Source organism: Balaenoptera ricei, chromosome 12, assembly GCF_028023285.1.
Source record: "Balaenoptera ricei isolate mBalRic1 chromosome 12, mBalRic1.hap2, whole genome shotgun sequence".
Taxonomy (NCBI): Eukaryota; Metazoa; Chordata; class Mammalia; order Artiodactyla; family Balaenopteridae; genus Balaenoptera; species Balaenoptera ricei.
In genome coordinates, this window is record NC_082650.1 from 81,490,017 (window position 1) to 81,505,109 (window position 15,093).

At 37.8% G+C, this 15,093-nt stretch overlaps 1 long non-coding RNA gene across 1 annotated transcript in view; it reads left to right on the top strand.

The window, feature by feature from the left end:
- LOC132376165 (uncharacterized) overlaps positions 1-14,879 on the top strand; it is a 47,381-nt gene extending 32,502 nt beyond the window's left edge. Inside the window, exons 3-4 of the long non-coding RNA XR_009506234.1 lie at positions 12,069-12,156; positions 14,828-14,879. This is a non-coding gene — a long non-coding RNA (uncharacterized LOC132376165). The remainder of the gene's footprint in view (positions 1-12,068; positions 12,157-14,827) is intronic.
- Positions 14,880-15,093: the final 214 nt, after the last annotated feature.

A 15,093-nucleotide genomic window follows, 5' to 3' on the forward strand; every position in this document is an offset into this window, starting at 1 on the left:
TTAAACTATATTATTTATGAATATAGTTTGAGTTCTCAGATGCAGCTGAAACCAAACTAATGTCTGGAGAAATAATGGCATTCTTCATCTTTCAGAGTTTCAGCCAAGGTTTTTTTTGGGTTTGTTTTTTTTTTTTAAGATTTTTTATGGAATAGTTCTGAACCATATACAAAATTCAAGAGACTTCCCCCTTTCCTAAGGACCGATCAAACATAGACTGACAATCCCTAGGACTTCCCTGCAACAAAGTGACCTTTTCTGTGTTCCCATATAAGATGAAACCTTATTTCTCAAACATCTCCATAGGTTCATGTAAGGCAAAATTTATGTGATTTAGCATTGTTGGTGTCAATTTATCTCTAAATGGATAAAATATGTGAGAAAAATCAAGGTGAGAAAGAAAATGGCTCTCATTGACTCATACTCTGGGCTGTGTTGATTCCTTCTAAGGAAAGCTAAAGTCAAATGATAATTTATCCATAGAAACCTCACAGGACTAAAGACCTTATAGAGTAAGAGTGACACTAATAATTTTTCTAGACTTTACCATGTTCTGCTGCAAAGCAACTATTATGGACAGTTGCTACACAGTTAGTTGATTTAAGACTGATTCTATACCTCTTATTCAGTTTCTCCAGGGCTCAATTACATACTAAGCTATATTTCTAGGCAGGACATAAACACAAAATTTACAAATTTCATATATTAGTCATTAGTAAATTTTGGAATCTATTTGAGGTAAATTTGATACATTGCAAATTATTTGATTTTGTGACTGCTTTCCCCACTTATTTTAGATAATGCAAGGAACAAGGGGTAAACTGTGATATTTAGCTTTCTATTACCTGTACTATTTGAAAACATGAATATTTTTTGTGGAGACTGGTCAGAAGAACAAAGGTTGCAATTTGTTTTTCAGTAATTGTGTTACTCATGTTAAATTTGCCTTTCAATTACTGCTGCATTTAAAGGTTTTTGATTGTCATAGTGATGAGAAAAAAATCAGAATGCTATCCATAACCTTTGTAAAATTGTCACAAACTTTATAAATCAGATAACATTAATAACGTAAAGTGACGTAAATTTCAAGAAATTTCGAGTACACTTTGTGAAATGATTACCACATTCAGGTTAATTAACACATCCATCACCTCACATAGTTAGCATTTTTCCTCCCACCATGGTTGGCATTAGCACTATCCTAGGCTAAGCCCTAATTATCTCGTGTTTCACTCTTTACAGAGACTTTCCCAACTCGTCCTCCTGCCTCCAATATCTACTCTTCCATTTCCTTCTGTAGATTATTGTCAGATCAATTTTCTTTATGACTGCTCTCAGTATGTCACCTCCTACTTGAAAGCTGTTAAGTCCAAGCAGCTCAGTCTGGCATCCAGTATCTTCTATGATACAGCCTTCTGCTACCTCTCTCACCTTACTATTCTGTTCTCTTGTCATCCTATACCCCTTCTCTCTATCTGCCCCAACATCATAAAAATGCCGTATTTTTCATCCAGTTGGTTAAGAACTCTCTCTTCTCTAAACTCCTATAAAACTTGTGGTTTGTTCTCCTTTGGGACTTGATTAGACACTGACTTATGACAACTCATTTGTTATAATGATTTATTTTTCATTAACTTTTAGATTGTGATGTGTGGTGTGTCTCCTTACTCTGTTAAATATTAAGCTCTTTGAAAGAGAGAATGTAGAATCATATCTCCCAAGGTTCCAGGCTAATCTAATTAGTGGATTTTGAGATATCAGCTGAATTAATGAAGTTAAAACAGTAGATTCAATATTTTTTAATTACCACAGTATGCATAAACAGTACTAAAAGAATGTACAGTAAAATGTTTGTTATATTTTTTACAAGGGGCAGAACTGATTTATTCATCATTCAACAAATATTTGTGGGGTGCTGACTCTGTTCCTGGCACAGTTCTGGTTCTAGGCATACAGAGAGAGAAAGTCGGACTAAGTCTCTACACTCATACAACTTACATTAAAGTAAACGGAGACACACACACAAAAAAGAAAAAATGGGGAGGGGATAAAGAAAGAAGACTTGTAAGATAGACTAGGTACTATGATAAGAATTAAAATGGTATAATATAATAAAGAATGGCTTCTTAAGTGCTCTAGACTGTGTGGTCAGGAAAGTTCTCTCTGAGCGGGTGTCATCTGAGGTGAGTTATGATAAGCCATCCCAAGATTTTTTTAAAGAACATTGCTGGCTATAGAAACTACCGCTATTGCAAAGAGGCTACTTAGATTCTGAGTGTGACATATTCAAGGAAATAAAAGAAGGCTGCATTGATGAGGCCTGATAAGGTTAGGAGGTGGGCATCCTCTAGACTGTTTTGAAAGCCAGGATAATGAGTTTAGATTTTAATTTCAAATGGAATTTTTACTTTTAAGAAAGGTGTGTGACTGATATGATTAGACTATTGTTTTTAAAAGATTCCTCTGATTTTGTGAAGTAGACTGTGGGAGGCATGGAGATTGTTGCAGTGGTCTAGAGTATAGGTTATGGAGACTTGGATCATGATGATTGTACTGGAGAAAGAGCGAGATGGAGATTTTCAGGAAATATTTTGGAGATTGACATGACAGGATTTGATTAGAGATTAGATATGGATCTAGGAAAAGGGAGTAACCAAAAATAAATCCTAGGTATTAGGCTTGAGCTGGAATGGAGGGATGAGGATGGGTTGTACCACTTTTTGAAATGGAGAAAATTAAGGCAGAGTAAGTTGAGGGCGGGGAAGGAAATCAATGTTTCTGTTTGGTACCATTTAATTTGTGATGCCAATTAAGCATCCAACTAGAGATGTATTATAGGCCTTTGTTTTCGAGTCTGGAGTTCTGGGAAGATTGGGGGATCTCAGTGCTGTAGATAAATATTTTGGAGTTGTTAATGTGTAGATTCTATTTATAGCCATGGAACTAGATGAGATCACCTTGGAAGACTATATAGAAGAAAAGAGAAGCAGAGGAAGGGGGGTTTCATTAAAGACCCAGAAGGAGAAGAGCTACAAAATTTCAAAAGGAGCGTCCTAGGCAAATAGGAGAACAAACAAGAGATTATGATGTCATGAAAGAACATATTTCAAAAAGGAGAAATGCTTAGTGATGATTTTATTTTCTGTTTGTGCTTTCCTGTATTTCTCAGATTTTTTTCTGTCAATGTAGTGAATATTTGGAGCATCTCCCTAACATATATTTCTATAAAGTTGCTGTGTGGTTTGGATGGGCTTGACCCTACCGCTGATTTCCAGAGTGTGCCTAGATTGGTATATGCCACTGTTTCTCAATGCAGATGCTGTTAGTATTTTGAACAGTATAATCCATCATTGTGTAAGACTGTTCAGGAATGGCAGGCTGTTTAGCTTCCTACTAAATTCTACTAAATTCCAATAACACCCTCAGTCATTTTGACAATCAAAAGAACATCTTTATAACAATATAACTTGTATGGATTCTTATGTTATGAATGAGCCTGTCTGTATATAGAGATGTACTAGAATGTTAAACTGGTTTATATAATTTATTAGTTTGTCCATTCATTCATCATGCACTTATTGAGAGCCTGTCATGTCTCAGCCCTTGCAATCAGTACTGGGAATACAAAGATGCTTAAGACTCATTCCCTCGGGGAGCTTGCAGTTATGGATCAGACGCAGAGAAACCAATAATAACAATATAATGTAATGAGTGCAACACTGAAGTTGTGTACCCATTATGGTAGTGCTGGAAAGGAGAGAGTGATCAGTTTTATTTGAGTGTCTAGAGAACTCAGATTTCAGCACTGTTTCTTCCATGCCCTGATAAAAATGCCTAAACTGTTTATACAAACAATACACTTTTGCTGACCTTCTGGTTTCCTTCTAGGAGTCTAGAAATTTGATATGTGCTAAGGTGCCGGGTAAGGGGTGCCTATGTACCAAGCCCCCATTAAAAATTCTGGCACTGAGTTTTTAATGAGCTTCCCGAATAGACAATATTTCACATGTACTGTCACAACTTTTTGCTGGGGGATTAAGTGCATCCTATGTGACTCCACTGGGAGAAGACTCTTGGAAGCTTGCACCTGGTTTCTTCCAGACCTCACTCCATGTACCTTTTCCCTTGGCTGATAGTATATCAGCAAGCTGTATATATATCCTAACCTTCTATCCTTCAGCTGTAATAAATCACAACCATGAGTATGACTATATTCTGAGTTCTGTGACTCCTCCCAGCAAATCAACCTAAGGGTAGTATTGGAGAGACCCAGGACAGGATATATTTTGGGAGGTCATCTTTGGCAGAGGTAACAGCATTGGGTCAGAGATAAGAAGACTCAGAAAAAAACAATGTATATTTTGGGAATTGCACCTCATTTTGAATGATTCTGCTAAGATGGGGAGATCATTGTACAAGAGACCAAAGATGACCTTAAACATTATCTAGGTATTTCATTATCTCTCTTTTTAAGGGCTTTGGTTAGTCTGATTCTTATTTGACCATGCCGCCTTAAAATCTTGATGTTTCTTACAGGGAATGAAAACAGAGAGGTAGTAATAGTCCAGCTGAAGTCATGGACCCAACTCAAATATCACTGCTTTTATGAAAATTTTGCTGATCGTTACCAGTAAAAATGAAACCTGTCCATAGTCTTGTTTTTCAAGATATTTATTATAAAATAAGCTTCCTGAGAGAAGACTTGTGTTTCATTTGTTTTATTTATCCTCAATGCAGTGCCAAGGGTAGTGTTTTGTCAATAGAAGACATTTAATGAACATTATGATCCTTATGAGATTATGGGTTTCTTACAAGATGGGACCGTATCTTATTCATCTTTGTATCTCTGGAATCTAGTACAATATCTGGTTTACATAATCCATTCTTTCATTCTCAGGATATTTATTGAGCACTTGTGGTGTGGCACACACAGTTCTAGGTGCATGTAATTAAATAGCAAGCTAGGTAGCAGGGCTAACATGTCACATGGTAACTGGATACATGTTTGTTGCATTCACTTGTATTTGTCTGCTCTTACGTAAGTCAGCCAGAGTACTCTCTCCCCACAGGCCTGGCACTGTGAAAGCTGTACCTTTCTTTATTCTTTAGGTTGCTTGCTATATTCCTTTATCAATTATTCCAGTTTTGAAAATTATAACTACTGCTGATCTTGTCATTCAGAGAGTTTTTTTTAGAAATAGCATAACATATGTGGGATTGACATACACTACTATATTTAAAATAGATAACTAACAAGGACCTGCTGTATAGCACAGGGTACTCTGCTCAATACTCTGTAATAACCTAAATGGGAAAAGAATTTGAAAAATAATTGATATATGTATGTGTATAACTGAATCACTTTGCTGTACAACTGAAACTAACACAACATTGTAAATCAACTATACTCCAATATAAAATAAAGATTCAAAAAAAAAAAAGAAATGACATAAACTCCCAGTCTAAAACAATTCTAACCAAAGACACAATTTCATTGACCAAGATGGAATATGACAATTATAAACTAAAATGTGTAACTTAGATTATATGTTCCAGTGAGGGCAAGGATTTTTATTTGGTTTTTTGACTTCCATATTCTCAGAATTTATAATAGTGATTGGTATACAGTAATTGCTCAATTAAAAGTTGTTCACCAATTAGTGGAATAATTATGTTTGTATCCAAGGAAATTTTTATCAATGAAATATTACTTAGAATGATTTTTTTCAGGAAATACTATTAGTCATGGAAGCCAAAACATACAACACAATGTAAAAGAAGCTGAAAACCTCAAGGTGATTCTATAATGAAAAAAATTTCCAAAGATGGGAGGCAGACAACTTAGGCTCCCAGTGCTTTGCCATTAACTTGCAATAATATGACCTTTGGTCATTTTAAGCTTTCTGAACCTCAGTTTTCTCTTCTGTGAATTAGAGGTATTAAAAGAAATTTCTAAACTCTCTTTCAGCGTATTAAATCTGTGTGGTTGTTTAAAAGGAATGGTATCTCATTGGAGTTATGTAAAACCTAATTTGATTAAATTTTAGACTAATTCCATCAGTTGCTGGTCATTTTCTCATATTCAAAATTTACTAATGTCTCAGAGTGGGATGACAGTGGTGGATGAGCAGGCAATAATACAAACAATGCTATGAACTTACAATGTTATAAACAGGAAAAACTGTTTCCACCAGATGAGGCTTTATCAGAAAATAAAATAAAGAGCTAGGTGATGGGAAAGTAGGGAACACAATAGGATGATTCATTTCTTTAAAAATAAATTTATTTATTTATTTATTTATTTTTGGCTGTGTTGGGTCTTCGTTGCTGCGCGCGGCCTTTCTCTAGTTGCGGCGAGCGGGGGCTACTCTTCGTTGTGGTGCGCGGGCTCTAGGCACATGGGCTTCAGTAGTTGTGGCACGTGGGCTCAGTAGTTGTGACTCACGGGCTCTAGAGTGCAGACTCAGTAGTTGTGGTGCGTGGGCTTAGCTGCTCAGTGGCATGTGGGATCTTCCTGGACCAGGGCTCGAACCCGTGTCCCCTGAACTGGCAGACAGATTCTCAACCACTGTGCCACTAGGGAAGCCTGGATGATGCATTTTTTATCTTTGTCTTCTATGATGTATTTGAATTTAGGTTGTGAAGAGCAGGAAGAAGGTTAGATTGACATAGACTGAGGTAGGAAGACTGACTTTCTTTTCTGAAAAATTTAGCATAGAATTTCACGTTTCTAATTGGTATTAAATTTATTACCTATGTTTTTAATAGTGATATGTCTTAGATCTATTACTTACATTTTATTATAATAGCTTCCAGTAAAATTGTATAATTTCATAAAACAATGTATTTGACGCAATAAAATGAATACCAGTGATATTTAGTTTCCCTCTGTGCCAAGCTCTCTTGAGAATTAACACATGTAAAACACTATAACACATAGCTCACATTATTGAGGATTGTCATGGGATAGCATGCTATTGTTACTTACCCAAATATACAATTATCCAGGGTTTTCATTGGGAATTAGAATTCTTGGACAAAAACAAATATTTACCGTGGAGTCTGAATTAGGCAGACAAGTAGCTTAAACAGTAAGCAGTCTTTTCAGATTGATTTTTTTATTCCCTTATCAAGAGTCTGTGCCAATGGGACTTCCTTGGTGGCGCAGAGTCCGCCTGCCAACGCAGAGGATGCAGGTTCGAGCCCTGGTCCGGGAAGATCCCACATGCCACGGAGCGGCTGGGCCCATCCGCCACAGCTGCCAAGCTTGTGCTCTAGAACCTGTGAGCCCGCGTGCCACGGCTGCTGAGGCTTGTGTGCCTGGAGCCCATACTCTGCAACAGAAGAGGCCACCGCGGTGAGAAGTTCATGCACCGCAACGAGGAGTGGCCCCTCTTCGCCGCAGCTAGAGGGGGCCCGCGTGCAGCAGCGAAAACCCAATGCAGCCCAAAAATAAATAAATAAACAAACAAACAAATAAATAAATGTATTTAAAAAAATAAAGAAAAAGGGAAGGCCAAAATTATTTTTAAAAAATTTAAAAAGAGTCTGTGTCACTGACGTCTGGCTTTTCCCAGGATTCATGTCATGAAATCTTTATCTTAAGAAATATTTGTTAAAAATACAAAGTATTTAATGTGTATTCTTATCATATGATGGCTATAATGTAGCACCAGGCATTAAGTTATATCTGCCCATAGTTTATTTATCTGAATGTAAGTTTTTAAAGGACCTGATTCTGTAAATACATAAGAATATCATAAAGTTTATACTTGGGCTAATTAATACTAGCCCAAAATTAATATTATACTTTGGGCTAATTAATGAAAGAAGTGGAGGGACTTGTATAATTCTTCTAAGCCTTTTTTTAAAACTAAAAGAAAAGTTTATGACTACACAAGTATGACCTCTTAAAAACTTCATAGCACTTACTTTTTGAAAAAAACCTGTGATTTGTAAGCAACAACTATAGTAAAACTAATTTTAAAACACAATTTTAAATAATTCTAAGTTCAGTATATCATTCATGAAGCTCTCTGTAGTGAATTTTCCAAGCATTATATATGAACCTAGTCACCTTTGTCCAAATGCTCGATTTTGATGTAACTCTGAAATACTAATTATTGCATATTGGTTTCTTTAGACATCTCCTTGATTATTGACTCATGTCATTTTCAAGGAAGTCATAGGAAATTATGTCATCAGAATTTATATTTCGTATTTTTTCCATTCAAATTTTTCAACTATAGTCCTCTTGCCACAAAATTATCTCATTTAATACCAGTATTCTCTTTTCTGTTTATGCAGTTCCTCAAAGAATTCATCCAGTCCCAAGTCTTCAACTCTAACCTCTAAGCTAGTTGTCACCAAATTCATTCAGTTATTAATCCCATTAATTGATATTTATTGAGTGTCTTCTGACCTGTTAGGCACTGTACTGAGTACAGTGGTGAGATTCTCTTCTCCCCCAGACTTTCTTTCTTCTTGTTTTGTCATTCATTATTTCATTCAACAAATATTTAATGGATTGCTATTTTGTGCCAGGAAAAGCACTAAGTGGGAGGAATGACAATTTCTTGGAAAAGAGAGAAATGTAAACAGATAATTTCAGCTTCACGAATTAAGTGCTATTATGATAAAGATGTTTTCACAGGAAGCTGTGGGAGATTGATGGGCATGGAGGTTCAAGAAAAGTTTCTACATTCTTTAATGTCTTGCCTAGGGTATCAAACTTAATCCAGTTGCCATGGTTTCAGTTTCCCTAGACGTTGATCCTGAGACAAGGATTCAAGTGCAAGTAATTTATTTGGAACACTGGTAATGAGCAGGGAGTTAAGACAGGTAAGAGAAGGAAGCCAATATAAAATGTGTATGATCAAACCAGGTACCATCATAGGCAGCTGGGACTCAATCCTTCTAGGGAACTAGGAGAGAAAGTGATACACAACTCGGAGTTACCCTCGTCCCTCCGCTCCAGGGTGAGGAACCTGGTTTTTAATCCATCAACCTCCTGCCCATCATTGTCTGCTTCTGGCTTTCCTTATGCATGACTGAACGTACTCCTATGGTTAAATAAAACCTTTAGATCAGTAAGTGCAGATATTTACATTAAGCAGTCTCCACTGTGTATAAATGAATGTCGCAGGCATAGGCACAGGGTAGCAACACCATCTACTAAACCAGGTAATTCAACAGAAGGAATTTAACACAGGCAATTGAATACTAATTTGTCAGAATTGCCAAAAGGACAAACAGGAAAAGGCGAGGTAATATAAAATTTAGCCACTACAAGAAGTCACTTTAACCCCTCGACTAGAGGAACACAGGGAAGAGTGTCTGAGCCCAGGAGCCAGGGCTGTGTCGCAGAAGTTGGAATAACTGAGGAAACATAGCAGCTACTAGAGACCTTGACTGTAGAAGAATAAGAGGAAATGTTACCCTGGTATCATGCATCCTTGTGTTCTCCAGTATCTTGCCAGTACTTTCCATTGGCCAAACCCACATAAGAAGACTTAGTCAAAGGAGCCTGTAAGTGTGGCTTGAGGGATCAGGCCCTTGTAATACACAGCAAAATAGAGAAGGGCAGGGGATAGACCTCAGGGCCAGTAGGCAAATAACCAGCACAGGTTTCTTTAGGATGTTGCCTAAGCAGAGTTTTCAGGGTTTCCCCCCTCCTAATTTTATTTTGCACTGTTGGCCACCAAATCATCTCTGTTGTGTTCAGGGTAGTCTCTTTCTTAATGCAAAAGTAACAGTATGTTCAGGTTGTTTTCCCAGTCTACAGTCTTCCTTTCTACATTCTAATCATCTTTCCAAGTCTAGGTTAATTCCTTCCCCAGATACTACAGTTGGCAGTGATGTCCCCTTCTCTGAATTTTGTGTGTGTGTGTGTGTGTGTGTGTGTGTGAGAGAGAGAGAGAGAGACAGAGAGAGACAGAGGGAGAGACACTTTTCCATGCTGTCAGCACTGGTTCCTGTTTAATAAGTGTTTTATTTGCCCCTCCCCCGCCTCCTTGGAGGGTAGGGACCCGTATAAGTTAAGACGATGTTACACTGTCTGATAGGAAAGCAAAAACAGCGCTGACCATTTTGCTTTCTCATGGAAACATGGATCATCCAGGCTGATACGACAGTTCCTCTGTCATCAGGGATCTGTAACCTAAGTATACTGCTTCCACTTTGTGATCTGAGTTAGCTGCTGTGGATCTAACCATTATGCCGCTATTCTAGGTAGTGGGGTGGAGACCATGGGAAGAGAAGGCCAAGACTCCTTCTGTTAGATCCCTTCAAGGCTATTACATATCATATCCACCTATAACCACATAGTTACACGTGGTCACGCCTGGATGCCAGAGAGTCTGGAATATTGCTTATTCCACGTAGTCCTGTATGATTTGGTGGGTCCTTTGAGAAGCAGACACCAAGGTGGAACGAGACATGCAAAAGCTTTACTAAGGGGAACGCCCACGAAGGCTAAAGGAGAGAGAGGGTAGGAGAAGGCAGGGAAAGCTTTCAATCACAACTGGTGCAGGCCTGACATCTGTGAAAGGGAAGGCATTGGATAGAAAGGACTTCATACTGCAGGGAAGCTCTGAGAAAGTCTCAGCCAGGCCTATCAGAAGCCCCAAAGCAAAGACTTCCCAGTAAAGACGTGCTACGTTGGGCAGGAATTACCCAGCTTCGGTGCCCCCACTGTGCCCGATGCTCCCAGCTGGTTGTGTCAGGGAGGGAGACACAAGGGCACATCGCCAGGTTGTCATGCCAGGTGACCGTGGACCCCTTGCTTCTATTGCTGTAGAACCTCCACAGGACCCTTCCTCACACTTCTTTCCTACCCTGTTGGCCTCCGACGCAACGTTACATACACGGGTGTGGAGTAACATGTACACGTGCTTCTGAGTGATTCTCTCACCTTAAATGTCAGTCCATAGATTATAGCTTTTTCTTCATGATCTAAGCAAAACCACACATACACAAATGAAGACTTTTAGAAGTAACAAAATTATGAGTTCCTACGTTTCTCTGAAAACTAAGAAACATTTTCTAAAAGAGATGAGATTTTGTTAGTTGTTTAATGGAATTCGTTAAAGGGGATGAGACAGGGAGTGTCTTGAATACCAACAAAAGCAGCATAAAATGATGGATTCCTAGAATTCAGAGTTGAGGAGGTGAACACAAAGAATTTTATAGATGAAATCTAGTTCAGCTTCTCCTATTAGGAAACAGATGAGAAAAACAAGGCAGAGGGGATAATCTACTTCAATTCACCCAGTGCATGGAGGCATGATCGGACTCAGGTCCCAGGTCTGACTTCTCAATGTAGCCTGTGCTCTGCTCAGCTTCTCCACTTCTAAAAGGGGTACCTGTTTTGTATAGGGTTTTATCATCAAACTTTGCTAACTAATACATTCTCTTTGGAGGTCATATCCTACAAAAGGAACTGAAAAGTAATAAAAGGATTTGGGATTTGAAAGGTCAGGCCAAAGAGGCTGTTTTCCTGGAAAATGAGAGGCTTTGTTATACCCATTAAGCATCGTAATTGGGGACTGATGGTCATAATGCCTTATGCTCTGGTTAACCTAATCAACAGAATCTGTAAAATATTCACTGTTTACCTTAGGAGGTGCTTTTGGAGAAATGGTAGGCTTTCATATTAATTGGAACAAATTGCACATAATGAGTTTGGTCTGGTGCCTCACACTGTCCAATCTTCACAGTCCAGATGGGGAGGATCATTCTCTTGGGTATAAAGATGCAAACAGCTGCATCTTCTCAAAGTTGTCCACCTGAGGTGTAAGAGGATTGCTGCATGAATCACAAGTAACAGGAGTTTGCCGCTCCTTCTCCCATTATTGTCAAGCAGAAAATAAACTGCAAAGCTAAACACTCAGCCCAGGATTACTTACATCTTCATTTCCTCACCTCTGAGAATTCAGGTGCATTTTCAACAAGTTTACAGCCTCATAAGACATTAATACAGCCCGCTGGTTGCAATAATGTTCTACCAAGTGCATTGTTCTCAGAACGGCACCATGTGTACCACTAATGGTGCATTAAATCTCTCTTAGGTCCCGCCAGCCTCCATGATCAAGGCTATTTCAGGGGAGCTGTTTGAAGAGGTTGCTGATTCTCAGTATCGATAACAAGGAATCAAAGGTGAGGGCTGCGCTCAATACTAAAACTGTGTCTTGTTTTGCAACAAAAGCCTACAGCTTCCTTTTCTGTTTTGGACCCTAATGTCTTATAATCAGAGAAGGATCTTCAACAAAAAGAAGGTAACTGGTCCAATTAAGTAACAATCAATGCATGATGTAAACTCCAGCAACTAGATAAGAACCAGTTGGATCAGGGTTGTGCTAGTTTGTTCTGACTTTTCTGCTGTTTCCCAATCACACTTAGGAAAAGGTGCCCGGGTAATTGTAGCATCTTTTAACAAATAGCAAGAGTTTAGCTGCAAGTAACAGAATATTCAGATAGAGTGGCTCAGGCAATAAGGACATTATTATCCTATATAGTAAGAAGTCTGGAAATAGGTGGTTCTGGGGTTTATTTAGGGGCTCAATAACATCATCAAGGCTTAAGGATCTTCTTATTTTTCTAATACTATGCCAGTGGCCATTACTGTTGGTCAAAGACCGTGTTGATCAGTAATTAATTTCAACAAACAAACACAAATCCCCGATTCCCAGTGGATTAAATGCCAATTTACAACTTTGTGAAAAATAATGATGCTAATACTTTTATGATCTTATCCTAGGGAAGGAAGGAACTCTTTAAGATGTCACACAAATTTTTAAAAATCATAAAAATATTAATGTAACTACATTAAAATTAAAATAGTCTATGTTCAATATCTTGTAATAACCTATAATGGAAAATAATCTGAAAAATGTATATATATAACTGAATCATTTTGCTGTACACCTGAAGTGAACACAATATTGTAAATCAACTATACATCATTAAAAAGAATTAAAATACTCAATTAATAAAATTACTGTAAAGCTATAAGCCACAAACTAAAAGATATTTATAATACAAATAGCTAACAAAGGAATAAATTTAGATATATATATATTCAGTATAATGCCTATGAGTTAACAAGAAAAATACAAACATTACAATAGAAAATGAGCAAAAGATATGGTCAGACATTTTATAGCAGAGGCAAAAAATGGTGCTTAATCATACAAAAAAGATGTTCAACTTATTTAGTAATTAGGTAATTTAGTAATTAAAACTATAGCTGCTATGATCTTAGTATTTTGTTCCCCCTCAAATTCATATGTTGAAGCCCTAACCTTCAATGTGACAGTATTTGGAGAAGAAAGCTTTGGGAGGTAATTAAGGTTACATTAGCTTATGAGGGTGGGGCCCTTATGATGACATTAGTGGCCTTATAAGAAAAGGAAGAGAGAGAGAGATCCCCTAGCTTGCAATGTGAGTACATAGTGAGAAGGTGGCCACCAGGTAGAACTCTCACCAGAATCTGACCATGCCAGCACACTGATCCCCAGACTTCATGACTGTGAAAAATAAATTTCTGTTTTAAGCTGCTCTTGGGCTGCACCCTGCAGGCCTACAAGGCCCGTACCTGCCCAGCTTCAAGACTGAAGACTTGGCAGACAGGAGACAGGCAGGACATGGCAACTGTTGGTTCATTGGTTATGAGGGAAACCAGCAGAGGGGCACACCTCTCATGGCCCCTTTGATAAGCAGAGTGGAGAGTTCTGATCTAGTGTTAGAACAGTCACTAGCTGGGGCAGGGGCAAGTATGTAGAAAGGTCAGTCATGTGAGTAGGGTGTAGGTGAAGCAGGCACTTGTCCAGCAGGGGATGTACAGAGACCAAGAGAACAGCCATCTTGAGCAGCCTGACCGTAGAGCCACCCAGTATATGGTATTTTGTTATGGCAGCAGAGGCAAAAGTATGGATGAAATTATATCGTACAGCAGATTGGCAGCTATTAAAAAATCAGATCGTATCGTGTGTATTAAACAATTTGTGGATTGAAAGAACTCTCATCCACTGCTAGTGGGGGGAAATAGTGTGCTATTCCCTAGAAAATTTAAACATGCAAATATCCTACATTTTACTCCTAGAAATCTACTCCAAGGAAATGCTTCCAAATGTGCACCAGGAGACAAGGACATAAATGTATAAAACAGCATTGCCCACAATGGCCAAAAAGTAGAAGGAGCCTGAATTTTTTGTAACAGCAAAATTGATATATTGTGATACATTTATACACAATAACACCATACTACAGTGAAAATAAACTATAGCTAATCAGTCAACAGAATGAATGTCAAAAAAATGGTATGAAATGGAAGAATTCTTACAATATAATTTTATCTATATAAAGTTCAAAAAAACAGGGAAAACAAAATTTTATTCTGTGCTACGGAGGCAAAATTTACATACAATAGACTGCACATATTTTAAGTGTAAAATCTGATAAGTTTTGCCATATGCATACACCTATGAAACCATCACCATAATGGAGACAGAGAACATATTCATCACTCCCAAATTTTCCTTCTGTCCCTTTGTAATTCCTCTGGTTTATCTCCTTCTGCGCCATGTCCCCACATTCCTAAGTCACCACAGATCTGCTTTTTATTGCTATATATTAATTTGCCTTTTGATATAAATGAAATCATGCAGTATGACTTTTTTTTTTTTTGGTCTACTTTCACTTGGAATAATTATTTTGAGATCATCCATGTTGTTTATTCCATTTTTTGCTGACTAGTATTCCATTATAAGGATACACCACAATTTATTTTATCCATTTACCTGTTGGCTGACATTTTGATTGTTTCCAGGTTTTGGTCCTTGCAAATGAAGCTGCTCTGAACATTCCTGTAAAGTCTTTGTAAGTACATGTATTTCCTTTTATCCTCGAATGAAATGGCTGAATCTATGCTAGGTGTGTGCTTAACTATTTATGCCGCATCTTCTTTATGCATTTATCCATTGGTGGACATGCAGGTTGCTTTTATATCTTAGCTATTGTAAATGATGCTGCAATGAACATAGGGGTGCATATATCTTTTCTAATTAGTGTTTTAATTTTCTTCAGGAACAGAAT